At 45.1% G+C, this 14,262-nt stretch overlaps 1 long non-coding RNA gene and 1 pseudogene across 1 annotated transcript; one reads left to right on the top strand and one right to left on the bottom strand.

Moving 5' to 3' along the window:
• The first annotated feature begins 3,154 nt into the window (after nt 1–3,154).
• Nucleotides 3,155–3,726, top strand: LOC102745295 (thioredoxin pseudogene; annotated as a pseudogene).
• A 6,123-nt stretch (nt 3,727–9,849) lies between these two features.
• LOC145716861 (uncharacterized) lies at nt 9,850–12,651 on the bottom strand. The gene is made up of 2 exons (XR_014139811.1): nt 11,922–12,651; nt 9,850–10,217 (listed from the first exon to the last, which is right to left on the bottom strand). It is a non-coding gene; the product is annotated as an uncharacterized LOC145716861 (long non-coding RNA).
• Between the last annotated feature and the right edge of the window lie 1,611 nt (nt 12,652–14,262).

Below are 14,262 nucleotides of genomic sequence, written 5' to 3'. Positions count from 1 at the left end.
AGTGTACTCTTTATTTCTCCTTGGTCTCTTAGCACAAAAGACATCCTTGTGGGAGGATGTATACTTTTTTTTTTTTAATTTAAAAAAGCAAACATCAATTCCCTAGGAGGACAGAACCTCTCTAAAGGCTGATGTTGCAAACTGGCAACCCATGGGCCATATGCAGGGCACAGACATGCTTTGTTTAATCCACACCACGGATTCTTAAAGATTATATTAGAGAAAAAAAAAAAAAAAAACGAGACTGGAGGAAACCCCAGTTTAAAAGGCGGGAAGCAGAGAATTACCAAGAGTGAGATCTGGAGGGTGCAAAAAGCAATCAATGGCTAGAGGGAGAAGGTCTTGGGGGCAGTTTACCAGGATATGTGGAAATGATTGCAGAGAATCTAGCATGAGGGGCCCCACCTTCCTTCCTGCAGAGTAAGGAGCAGTATAACAGTCACATGCACAGAGGGACATGCAGGGCAGTGCTCCAGGGGAGCTAACAACTCCCACGAAGGACAGAGAGCTCCTACACCCAGCAAACCACAAGAACACAGAACCTCATAAGGACAGCCATCTCTTCTCAAAAAATCAGAAGCACTCCATTATAATTAAATCAACAATCAGGCAAATAAGAATTCCCAAATGCAGAGTATTACAGACCAGCAAAAGTCAGTCAGCAAGCATTTAAGGAAAGCTAGCACTCTGGAAGAAAGCTACCTGAGAACTAACAAGTAAGGGGGAAGTTAGAACAAACAGAAGGCTTTAAAAATAAAAAATAAATAAAAATAATTAATAGCTCTAGAAAAAATGTGGAAGCTTCTGTGCCCATCAAGCAAAAACTTATTTTAGCTTCTTTGTTAAAAGAAGCAAATAGAGGTCTTGGAAAATAAATATAAATATATTATTTTGAAAAGCTGAGTTGATAGCAAAATGAATATGGCTGGACAACACAGTAGTAAGCTAAAAGATTAAAACAGAATTTCTCCTAGAAATTCTAAAAGGACAAAGAGAAGGTAAATGACATGGAAGATACATTCAAAAGTTCCAGCACCTGCCTAATAGTTCCAGAGAGAAAGAAGAAAGTGAAAGAGAGAGGGAAAAATAGAGAGAGGTAATAATTAAAGCAGCAATAAAGGAAAAAGTTCCAGTGCTTAAATACACAAGCCTTCTCTATGGATCAATATAGGTTGATCGTACTGTGATAACAAACCACACCCAAATCTCAATGGCTTAAAACCACAAAGGTGTGTTTTCTGCCTCTTGCTAACTATCTATTGGCTACGTGTCCATCACAGGTCAGCAGTGGGCTCTGCTGGTTGTAGTCACTCTAACATTCAGGCTGGCAGAGCAACCACCATCTGGAATGTTGCCCATCACTGTGGCAGAAAGGAAGAGAAAGCTCAATGGGTCTCACATTAACAGTTCAATGGTCCAGCCCAGAAGTGATATGTACTCACCACTCATTGCCTAGAACTAATCACATGGCCTCACCCAAACACGAAGGAGCCAGGAAGTATAATCCAAGCATATGACTGGAACTATTTAGTGAATAGCACTGATGAGTAATGATCAATTATACCTTTGGTTTCCATTAATTTGATACCATGGATGAATCTCAAAAGCATTATGCTGGGTAAAAGAATTCAGACTTAAAAGGCCATATATTGTTTGATTCCATTTATTTATATGACATCTGTAAAAGGCAAAATAATAGGGATCGAAAAACCAGATCAGTGGTTGCCAGGAGCTTGTGGGGAGGAAACTAACTGCAAAAAGGAACAAGAGAACTATTTGTGGTAATGCAAATACTCTCTCTTGATTATGGTGGTGTTTGTATGACTGTGTAAGTTTCTCAAAAGTCATAGAAATGTATGCCTGAAAAGAGTGAATTTTACTGTATGTAATTCTACCTCAGTAAATCTTGGAGGATAAAAGGTTAAATAAATGGCTTTTTCCACCCATAGGATATTTGAAAGAATTACTGGAGGTTGTTCTTTAGCAAAACAAAAATTAAATTCAAGTAAATAGAGTACACAAGAAACAGCATAGAGCAAAACAAATAAAACTTAAACTTGAATTTTAAAAATTATGATTTGTAAGATTTTTATAAAAATGAAATAAAAAATAGAGTTTTTAAGAATAAATCATGTTAGAAGGCTTGTAATTAAAAATAGCAGTCCCCTATCTGGCCCCCCCACACCCATGCCGTGCCCCTTAGTAACTGATAGCGCCACCCACCTCCTCCCAGAGGTAATCCCTTTTGAAATTTTTAGTTATTACTTCTAGTATATATCTCCAAATTAAAAAAAAAAAAAAGCCTCTCTTGCTATATATATATATTCTAAAATCATCAACTTCAGACATCATCTATTAACTTATTATGTTAAAACCATTTTACTTGGGGCGCCTGGGTGGCTCAGTCGGTTAAGCATTTGCCTTCAGCTCAGGTCATGATCCCAGGGTCCTAGGATCAAGCCCCGAGTTGGGCTGCCCGCTCAGTGAGGAGTCTGTTTCTCCCTCTGCCTCTGCCCCTCCCTCTGACTCGTGCTTGTGTGCACATGCTCTCTCTGTCTCAATTAAATAATTAACTAAAAAATTAAAATATTAAAAAAAGAATGGTTTTACTTTATTTTGTTATACACCTCTTTCCTCCCCTTTTTTACTAATATAGTTAAATTATATTGTGTTTAATTCATATTCAATGTTTTTATTATTTTGGCTACAAAATTATTTTATTTTATTTATTTTATTTTATTTTGTTTTATTTTATTTTTTTAGAGGGAGAGAGAAGGAGAATGTGCACATGTGCACGCAAGTAGGGGGAGAGGGGCAGAGGGAGAGGGAGAGAGAGAATCTTAAGCAGGTTCCACACCCAGGGCAGAGCCCTACTTGGGGCTTGATCTCTTGGCCCTGGGATCATGATCTGGGTCAAAGTCAAGAGTTGGATGCTTAACCAACTGAGCCACCCAGGCGCCCCAGCCACAAAATTATTGTGCACTATAATTTCTTTTCCTTGTTTCTTTGAACAAAAAATTATTCAAATTTTTGTTTTTCCTGGAGTTAACAATTGCCTCACATTTTTCCCCATTTGTTTAGCTTTCTTTGAACCCATGTAAGTCTTCCCATACCATCCAATAGTTTTGTTAAATATATCTCAATACAACTTTGACAGAGTCAACCCTATCAGATCTTATCAGCCTCAATTTTTCCCACTGAAGTCCTTTGTCCTAACGATAGGGATTGATTGTTGTCTAGGCTTACTGCATAGCTATTGTCCTGGGACCTCCCTTTATCATCCTGGAAATTTACTTCATTGATCTTGTGTCAAATATACTATTTCCTAAGCTCTGTATGGTGCTTTGGATCCCCTTTCATTAGTTTTTAAAATTGCTTGTCAGACCCCAGCCACCAAAATGGTGAAGCAGATCGAGAGCAAGTGTGCTTTTCAGGAAGACTTAAACAGTGCAGGAGATAAACTTTTAGCAGTTGACTTTCATTCACATGCTGTGGGCCTTGCAAAATGATCAAGCCTTTCTTCATTCCTTCTCTGAAAAGTGTTCCAACATGATGTTCCTTGAAGCAGATGTGAATGACGTCAGGATGTTGCTTTAGAGTGTGAAGTCAAATGCATGCCAACCTTCTAATTTTTTTAAAAAAGGACAAAAGGTGGGTGGATTTTCTGGAGTTAACAAAGAAAATCTTGAAGAATGAATTAATCTAATCATATTTGCTGAAGCATAATCAGCCATTGCCTGTTTAAAACTTATAATTTTGGGGCAGGGGAAGCCTGGGTGGCTCAGTCAGTTAAGTGTCGGCCTTCAGCTTGGGTTGTGATCCCAGGGTCCTGGGATCAAGCCCCATATTGAGCTCCCTGCTCAGTGCAGTGTCTGCTTCTCCCTCTGCCCCTCCCCTCCACTCATGCTCTCTCTCTGGCTCTCTCTCTCCCTCAAATAAATAAATAAAATCTTTTAAAAAATTTTTATAATTGTTTTATTTATGAAGAGGAAAGATCAAGCATGAAGACTATATACCCAACTACCCTCTGATTATAAGTGACAATAAAATATTAATTCTACCTTTTAAAAAAAGAAACACACACCCCTCGTCTTTGTCTTTCCTGGTGTACTTTCTTGTTTCATAGGAGTACATCTTCCAGTAGCCTCTGCAGAAAGGTCATGGGAAGCAGAATTTTGGGGGCTTTGCACATCTAAAAGTGATTTTATTTTACCTGCATGTTTGTTTGATAGTTTGGCTGGGTAGAAAAATGTAGGCTGAAAATCATTTGCCCTCTGAATTTGAGAGATATTGTTCCACTATCTTGTAGCTTCTGATACTGCTTTTGAGACATCCAATGTCATTCTTTTTTGTTTGTTTGTTTAAGATTTATTTATTTATTTGAGAGAGAGAGAAAGAGAGAGTGAGTGGGGAAGGGGCAGAGGGAGAAGGAGAGAGAAAATCTCAAGCAGACTCCCCACTGAGCACGGAGCCCAACACAGGACTAGATCTCATAACCCTGAGATCCTGACCTGAGCTGAAATCAAGAGCCAGACACTTAACTGACTGAGCCACAGGCACCCCTCCAATGCCAATCCTATACTGGTTTGGTTTTTTGTTTGTTTGTTTGTTTGTTTTCCTGTGATGTGTTTTTCTCTCTGGGAGCCTTAGAATCTTCTGTCATTAGTGTTCTGAATTTTATGATCATGTGTCTTAGTGTGGGTCTCCTTAAAATTAATGAGGTTGGGCACTCTGTGGGCTCTTTTATTTTTTTAAGATTTTATTTATTCATTTGAGAGAGAGAGAGAGCATGCGAGCAGGGAAGGAGCAGAGGGAGAGGGAAAGAAAGCATCTGACGTAGATTCTGTGCTGGGTGTGAAGCCTGACTCAGGGTTTGATCCCACACCTATGAGATCATGACCTGAGCTGAAACTGAGAGTTGGATGCTCAACTGATTGAGTCCCCCAGGTGCCCCTCTGTGGGCACTTTTAAACTGAAGGTTCATGTCCTCGTGTGAGGGATATTTTGTTATATTATGTAATTGATTATTTTCTCCTTTCATTTTTCCTGTTCTCTCTTTCTGGAACTTCTATTAGATATTGGACCCGTTGGATCAATTCTCTAATTTTATTATATTTTTTTATTTTTGTCTCCCTGACCTACTTTTAGGGGAATTTTACCAAAATTTTAACTTATGCCACATTAAAACTTTTTTTTAGAGGTCTTTCTTATTTTTGGAGTGTTATTTCTTTATAGAGAGAGCATCCAGTTCCTGTTTCATAGATGCAATCTCATTTTATCTCTCCAAGAATACTACTTTGAGTTTATTTGAAATTATCTTTTGCTCCCTGAATTGTTTATGTTTCTTTTTCTTCTTTTTTTCCATTAGTTTGTTTTGAACTCTCTCGTCATGTGGGAAGCTTTCCTCAAAAGTCTGGATGTCCATTAGAATGACTGTTAGGATCAGCACGCATGGCAGGAACTTGGCTCATCAAGTGGTGAGTCAGTGGGTTGCCAGGGAGCTTTTAGGTTAGAGACTCCTATATGTCAGAATCTGGAGGTCTTTTCTCTGAGTGGTTCAGATTGCGCAAATGAGCTCCAGTTGCCTTCTGGGAAAGGATAAGCCTGGCTACAGACTCTTTGCGGCAAGGCCAGGGAAGGGGGCAGCGGTCTTGCTGTTCATCTGTCAAATGCCACCAAACTCTCTGCCTGCAGCTAAGGGGCAGCTCATTCCCTGCACTCCTCCATGCTACCGTCCATGAGTCTGGAGCCTCTCTGATGTAATTTCTCCAGATGCTACACCTCCTGTCTCCAGAGGAAGGGAGAGAAGGCAGTTAGCTGAGACTGAGCAGGATGAGGGTGGCAACCTAGAGGTCTGTTTCATATACAGACTTTCAATCAAGCCCCGTTTCAGTCTCCTGCTTTCTGCAGTAGCTGAGGCATCCAATTCCTGAGATTTTCCGGGATTGCGGGAGAGGACTGGCTTGCCTCTCACTAGATTCTCCTTTTCCAGCACTTGGGTCTGATCTTTCTCCACCTTGCAGGGCTCATTTGCATTCTTCATCCTCCTTTCCACTTTGTATATTACAGTTTGGGGCCACAGATGTTACCTTATTTCACTAAATATGGATTTGCCACTTCTGCTTCTTGTTTTCTTGTACTTTGCGGGTGATTTTGGTGGAAAACAAAGGGGTGAACATGCGATTATTATACAATAATAAAAACATATCTAAACAGTTTTTTTCCTTAATTTGGCTGATTTGCTGATGTTTAAAAAATCATGACATCTCATATAAACAAGAGAATGTTAGAATTTTCTTGAACTATCAGAAGGTCTGACAACACTGGGCCTTTATCATTTCCCCCCCGGTAGCAGCTGGAGCTTGGGAGCAACTGTCCCCTTTAAACACAGCATGGATGTTCCCATTTCCGCAGTCCCCACCACTCCCAATTGTCCCAGTGCGCTTTTGCTTCTTTACATTACCTGCCTGGCTCCTGTAGGCATTTGAGTTTGCATTCCCTGCCAATGCCTCTCAGGGGAACAAGTTAGTGGGAACTCTTCCTACTATGGCTGTGGGAAGAAGAAGACAGCCACGGGAGAGGTGAGGCCTGCAGAAGGAAGAGCATGCTAGGGGTCAGACCAAAGTGGGGAGGAAACTGAAGAAGGTGAGAGAGCTCTGGGGACAAAACTTTCACAATTTAGGATAATTAGTGCCCACTTCCTGGGGTTGTTGTGAGGATTGAGAGAGTCAATATGTGGGAAGTACTTCAAATGGTGCCTGGGACCTAGTATGTGGTGCCATGTTGGTTTATTATTATTTGTTTTGTTGGGTTGGGTATAATTTACATACAGGAAAGCTCTGTCTTTAGTGTATGGTTCCATGGGTTTTGACAAACATAGTTATGTAATCACAACCACAATCAAGATGTGGAATATTTCCTGTACCCACTCCACACACACACAGAAGCTTCCCTCATACCCCTTCCTTCCACCCCAGCCCCTGGCAACCACAGATACGCTTCTTGTCCCTACTGTTTTGCTCTTTCCGGAATTCCATACAAATGGTATCTTTCAGTACGTAGCCTTGAGTCTGGCTTCTTTCATTCAGCATAATGTATCTGAGAGTCTTCCCTATTCTTCAGTGTCTCTGTAGTTCATGCCTGTTTATTCTTTTCTTTTTTAAAAAAAAGATTTTATATATCTATTTGAGAGAAAGAGAGAAAGTGAGAGAGAGAGAGAGCACAAGGTAGGGGGGAGGGTCAGAGGGAGAAGCAGAATCCCCGCTGAGTGGGGAGTCAGATGCGGGGCTCGATCCTGGGACTCTGGGATCACGACCCCAGCCAAAGGCAAAGTCTTAACCAACTGAACCACCCAGGCGCCCCTGTTTAAAAAAAAAAAAAAGATTTATTTAGGGGTACCTGGTGGCTCAGTAGGTTAAGTGTCTGCCTTCAGCTGGGGTCATGGCACGATCCCAGGGTCCTGGGATCGAGCTGTGCGTTGGGCTCCCTGCTAGGTGGGGAGTCTGCTTCTCCCTCTCCCTCTGGCCCTTCACATGTGCTCTCTCTCTCTCTCACTCACTCTCTCTCTCAAATAAACTAAAAAAATTTTTAAAGATTTATTTACTTATTTTAGAGACAGAGAGCTTGATCACAGGGAGGGGCAGAGGGGGAGGGAGAGAGAGAGAGAGAACCCTCAAGCAGACTCCCCACTGAGCGCAGAGCCCAACACGGGGCTCAATCCCAGGGCCCTGAGATCATGACCCAAGCCAAAATCAAGTCAGCCGCTTAACCGACTGAGCCACTCAGGCGCCCCTTTTCCTGTTTATTTCTGAGTAGGATTTCGTTGTATGATGTACCACAGTTTGTTCATTCACTCGGCAATTGAAGGTCATTTTAGTTGTTTCCAGCTTGGGGTGATTATATAGATAAGGCCACTATAAACATTTATGCACAGGCTTTTGGACATTTTAATTTCTCTTAGATAAATACACGTAGGAGTGGGATTTCTGGGTTGTTTGGTACATTGATGTTTAACTTTATAAGAATCTGCCAAACTGTTTTCCAAATGGCTGTACCATTTAGCTCCCCAGCAGCAGATGAGTGTCGGAGGGGTGGGAGGGGTCTCGTTGCGCTGCGTCATCCCTGGCGTTTGGCGTGGTCTATCTTCTCAACTATTCCAGTGGGAGTGTCCTGGCGTCTCACTGTGCTTTGAACTTGCATTTCCCTAATTACTAATGATGTTCAGCATCTTTCATGTGCTCATTTGCTTGCCATATATTTTCTTTGATGAAATATCTATGCCAATATTTTGCTAGGTTTTCTTTCCTTTTTTTTTTTTTTTGGCAGGGGTGTTTGCTTTCTTGTTATTCATTCTTTTTTTTTTTTTTTTTTAAGATTTTTATTTATTTATTTGAGAGAGAATGAGAGACAGAGAGCACGAGAGGGAAGAGGGTCAGAGGGAGAAGCAGACTCCCTGCCGAGCAGGGAGCCCGATGCGGGACTCGATCCCGGGACTCCAGGATCATGACCTGAGCCGAAGGCAGTCGCTTAACCAACTGAGCCACCCAGGCGCCCTCTTGTTATTCACTCTTGAGAGTTCTTTATATATTCTAGATACAAGTCTTTCATCAGATATGTGTTTGGCCAAGATTGTCTGCCAGTCTGTGGTTTGTCTTTTTATCTCCTAACAGTGTCTTTAGCAGAGCAGAAGTGTTGAATTTTGATGAAGTCCAATTTTATTAACTTTTTCGTTCATAGTTAGCGCTTTGATGTCATGTTTAAAAAAGCTCTGCCTAACCCCAGTCACAAAGATTTTCTCCTGTTTTCTTCTAGAATTTTTAGAGTTACATTTGGGTCTATGAGCCATTTTGAGTGAATTTGGCTATAAGGCACAGGGATGGACTGAGGTTCATTCCTTTTGCAGGTGGATGTCCAATTGTCCCAGCATCAACTGTTACATATTTGCAGTGAGTATCAACACTTTCAGGATCCCCAGCGCTCGGGGGGCTGGCAGTCAGCAAGAGGGCATCCTGGCCCCACGTGCCCCTCAAATCTAACAGCCGGGGGCCCTGTTGCAGTTCTTTGCTGGCAGAGGAATTGGTTTCGGGGTACTTTACCTCCTCTCTCTCTTCCTGAAATCTCTTGCATAAAACAAACCATGAAAGGGCAGGGGTGGCTTAGCGGTCTGGCAACGTCCCTTTGAAAATAAACAAGTGCAGAAACTGAAAGCCAATGGCCATCTCTGGGGACTACTTGGAGAAACAGTTTGGGGCCGGTGCATCCGCTGCGCGTGGCTCTCCTGCCCCCGCCAGCGGCAGGTCGGATGCAGCAAAGCCAAACAGGATCCTGATCGTTTCAGATGTCAGCTCTGGCCAGGGAGACCACCCCCACCTCCAGGCCTTTGCAGAGAGAGCCCACGCTGGTGGGGAGTGTCTAATCGTGGGGGAAGCTGGAAGAGGTCCAGGCTAAACGGCCCTCAACTGTTTGCACAATCGGCCTCATGCACCTACGGAGCGGCGACCTCTCTTTTATAGATAGGTAAACTGAGGCAGGGGGAGCTGTGTGTGTGGGTGTGTGGGTGTGTTTGTGCATGCGCGTGCACACACAAAGAAATAGATGAGTGTGAGTTTGGGATTTTGGGGGGACAGCTTTATCGAGGTATAACTTACATCCCATAAAATTTCACCCACTTGGAAGCATACAACTCCATGAGCTTTAAAGAAATTCACACAGTTGTGTGATCCTGCCCACATTCCAGTGTTAGAATATTTCCATCACCTCCTGTGCCTTTGCAGTCCATCCTTGCTGCTCCCAGTCCCTGACAACCCAGGCTTTACCTTCAGTCACCAGAGTTTTGCTTTTTCTAGAAAGTTCATGTAAATGGAATCATGCAGTGTGTAGTCACAGTGGGATTTCAAGCCAGAATCTAACAAGGAAGCCAGAGAGCCAGGACTACAAGCACACAGTTACCAAAGGTTTTCCCCACCTGCCGTGTCTCCAAACCTGCACATCTTCCAAATGAGCTATACATGGGTTGAGGCCAGGCTGAGACGAGATAAAGGGGGTCCAATATCTTGCAGAGTCATCATACTCCATGGAAACTGGAAACAGACCGAATGGCCAGCAGCAGGAGAATGGGTAAGTACCTTGTTGTGTCTCTGCCCTGTAGAATCTTCTTTAGCGAGGAGAATGGACTCCAACGATGTGCAACCATATCGATAAAGCTCACAAACATCACACTGAGTGAAAGAAGCCAGATACAAAAGAGCACATCCTGTGATTCCATGAACAGAAAGGTCAAAACCAGGCAAAACACACCTGTGCAAAGAGAAGTAGGGAGAACGGTTGCCCTTTGGGGAGTAGCGACTGGAAGGGACAGCGGGGGGGCCATGCGGGCATATTCAGTGTGTGCAAGGTCATTGAGCTACACCTTAACATGGTGATGAACACTTCAGAAAAGTCTTGCGTGGTGCCTGGCACATAGTAGGCGATTATTATTCTTGTTCTTTCATCTGCACAGTGTTTCCATGGGAAAGTGTGGTCACTGCAGGGGCTGGCAAGCTTTCTCTGTAAAGGGCTAGATATGAAATGTTTTTGACTCTGCAAACCATACAGCCTCTGTAGCAACGATTCACCTTTGCTGTTGTATTGTGAAGGCGCCTAGGGATGATATGCGAATGAACAAGCATGGCTGTGTTCCAATAACACATTGTTTACAAGAACAGGCAGTGGGCTGGATTTGCTGACCCCTCATCTAGTGAAAGGCTGAATCCCAAAGCCTCCTTCACTGAGTCCCTGTTCAGTCCCTTCCTTGGCCCCGGTTCTCCTATCTGTATAATGGGGAGGCTGGTCTCTGCTCTAAACTACCATCCCAGGGGGTACAGAGGTCAAATGAGCTCATAACCGAGGGAGCCGTGAGGGAGAAAAGAGTAGGAATTAAGAGTCTCTTGAGATTCGGGGCGCCTGGGTGGCTCAGTCGTTAAGCGCCTGCCTTCGGCTCAGGTCGTGATTCCAGAGTCCTGGGATCGAGCCCTGCATTGGGCTCCCTGCTCAGTGGGAAGCCTGCTTCTCCCTCTCCCACTCCCGCTGCTTGTGTTCCCTCTCTCGCTGTCTCTCTCTCTGTCAAATAAATAAATAAAATCTTTAAAAAAAAAAAAAAAGAGTCTCTTGAGATTCTTTGGTGCAAAGCAAATTGTTATTTCTGCCAAGGTCTGAAGAGAGAAAGCCATTGGCCCCAAGTCACCCAGTGCATACATGGACGCCAGTGTCCCAGGGGTATCCTGGAGGGAGTCAGGACCCACAAGCCTGGCACCACATCTTGGTCCTTGCACCCCAGAGGCTTTTCTCTCAAGAGCCTGTGGAGGAAGAACAGTGGTGAAGAAGGAAGGCTGGAAAACTGAGTCCCCAGTGGGCTGTTCCTCTGAAACCCAGGGCCCCAAAGCTCCCCACTTGGGCCTGCTTTACTGAACAGCCAGTGAGTACAACAGGGATGTGTCCTCAAATCTCCTCAGCCAGGAGTGTCTTCCCTTCTTCCTGTTTCCTGGCAGGCTTCTACTCATCCCACAAGGCATCATTTAGGCTATTGACCACTCTGGGTGGATTAGCCCAGGGTCAATCATTTGGGGTAGAGGCCGGTCTTCAGAGAGGAAAATATAACTCAGAAGGCAAGCCCAAAGCAGCCGGGGGGTGGACAATTCTTGCCTTTCCCTGTGCCTCATTCTCTAGGAGTGGGACTTCTGGAGTCTAGACGTGATTGAAGATAGTAACTATAATAGTAATAATAGTAGCAGGCAACAGTTATTGAGATTTACTACATGCCAGGACCTGTCCCAAGCACTTCAAGTGTATTAATTCATTTAATCCTTGCAACAACCCAAGTAGGCACTATTATTCTTCCCATGTTATAGATGAGGAAACGGGCCCAGAGAGGTTAAGACTCTTACCTGAGGTGACACAGCTCTGAAGTGCTGGAGCTCTGAGGATGATAGAAGTGGCTGTTTCAGAAGTCCAAAATGGGTCCATGTTATCTTGTTGATATCCCTTTTCTCAACTCTGAGTCATCTAAGTCCTTGTCACATGGGAGCATTAAAAGGGGAAGTTGGGAAGGAGAGAGAGAGAGACTCTCTCCAAGAGAATGACTCCCAGTCAGGAGTCAGAGCTACCATATGGGCAACCACCCCTCCTTCTGGATTCATCCAGGAGACACTCCAAGCCCTGGGACAGACGACTGGGGGCTCACGTGGGAAAAGGCCCAGGGAAAACAGACCTAAATCATCGAGGGCATTTATTGACTCATAGGATTGAGAAGTTCAGGAGGAGGGCTGGCTTCAGGGCCGGCTGGGGCCCAGTGTTCAAATGCAGCTCTCAGGAAGCTCGAACTCGCCGTCTTTCAACTCGTTCTTGTGTTCACTTCATTCTCAAGCAGGACTCTCCCAACGTTGCTGCAAAGGCGGCCCTCTAGGGAATTCCCTAGTGAATACTTTAGTAGGCCTCTTTCCCAGCAGTTCCCACAGAAATCCCAGGGCTGACTCTCACTGGGCCACGTTGGCTCATGTGATCATCCCTGAACCAGCCGTGGCCAGGGGAGGGGCCCTGCTGATGGTACCAGCTTGCATCACCTGGCTGCCCCGGGGACTGAGTGGGCAGGGGTGACCCCTACTGGCAGGAGAGGGAAATGCAACCGGCAAACAGCAGTGTCTATTATGAGTCTCTGGAGGGAAATAAAGCATTCCCCACCCAGAGAAGGCGGATGATTAGACTTGGCCTTTAAGGTCTGCAATCCCTCCTTGTCTTGACTGTGGACCTCCGTGACCCCTGTTGGCTTAGTCTGGGCTAAGACCTGGACCTGAGTTTCTCTACCTGCCTCTCGCAGCCCACCTGACTCCACCCACCAGGCTGCGGTACTGATTGTCTGGGAGCACTCGGCCTTTTGCCAACTCCTGACCTCCTGCTTGGCCTATTGCCCCGGTTCCCTAGTTGCTTTGCCCCCATCTCTAGTCTGGCTTTTTCCAACCCATGCCATTCCCCGGAAATACTATCCCCAGTCCAGCAGAGTCCTGGCTCAGAAACCTCCAGCCTTCTCCTTAGCATCAGCAAGGAAAAACGAGCTTCTTAGCCCCATGCCTGGGCTCCCTCCGCCTAGAAGCCTCCCTGACGCCGCCTCCTCATCAAAATGCACCTCCCCTAATTCCTAACTGTGTTGGCCATCCTGGCACACTGGCTCATTTCTTTGCCTAGAGGGAAAGGCTCAAGCTTGAGTCACTGCTGCCCAGGGCCCAGCACACCCATGATGCTCACAGGAATACCCACAAAGCCTACATTTCCAGCTATTGGCATGACCACTCCTCCATTAATGGGCATGAGTGGAAGTCAGCTCCACAGATGGACAGGAAACTGAAAGCAACAGAGAAGCCAAGAGAGACACAGAGAGTGAGAGAATGACTGAGAAACATAATTGGGGGGGAGGGGTTGGAGGCGGTGGATCCAGGGAGACAAGTCTGGAAGGAACTTCATCCAGGACAGAGATGTAGACACACAGGGAAGACATCAAAGGAGGGAGCCAAAGGGTGTGAGCTGAAGCATATTTTTGGTTGAGCAAACAAGGCTCCTGTGATTTCTGTTTTGTCAAGTTGAACTTTATCAGGAGTTCAGGAGTTTATTTCACTGAGCAATCAATCCTGGGAAAAACACTAGAACATGTTAAAAAGGAAGGGGGGTGGGGAGGAGAGGCAGACAAAACAAAGGAGAGAACATTTGCCTCCAGGTGGGTCAGCATGGTGAGTCTCAGCAGGCCTGGTTAAAACAATAATCTCACCCCCCCCACCCCCCCACCCCGCCTTGCAGGTGGCTCAGCCAAGTTCAGGTTTCAGGTGGAAGACGACGCAGTGAGACAGGCCAGAGAAAAAGAAACTAGTCAACTCTGGAGAGGGAGTCTGAGCTGAGGGAGAGAAGCGCCCCAGCTGCTGGGAGGGGAAAGGGCCCTGGGAAGGCTCTGGTTCTGGCCTGGCCACAAGTCACTTAATTAAGACAAGACAAAGTTACACTCTACCTCTGGGCTGACCCTTCAGAATCCCGGCCATGAGTCACAGCCTCCCAAAGTCAGGGATATGGCAAGCTGGTGCCCTTGACCGGGGGGCAGGCGTGGCCTTTCCAGGAGGGCTCTGCCTCGCTGTCTCTAGGGCTGTGCTCTCACCTCAACAGGGTGGTCCCACATCACCTGCCCACAGTACCTGGCCAGTGCCTCATGACGGCAGCTAACATGACCGTGGGAGTCCCCGCCTGCAA

Source organism: Leptonychotes weddellii, chromosome 13 (assembly GCF_054177405.1).
Source record: "Leptonychotes weddellii isolate Sample4059 chromosome 13, ASM5417740v2, whole genome shotgun sequence".
NCBI classification, from domain to species: domain Eukaryota; kingdom Metazoa; phylum Chordata; class Mammalia; order Carnivora; family Phocidae; genus Leptonychotes; species Leptonychotes weddellii.
This window is presented reverse-complemented; position numbering and strand designations above follow the sequence as displayed.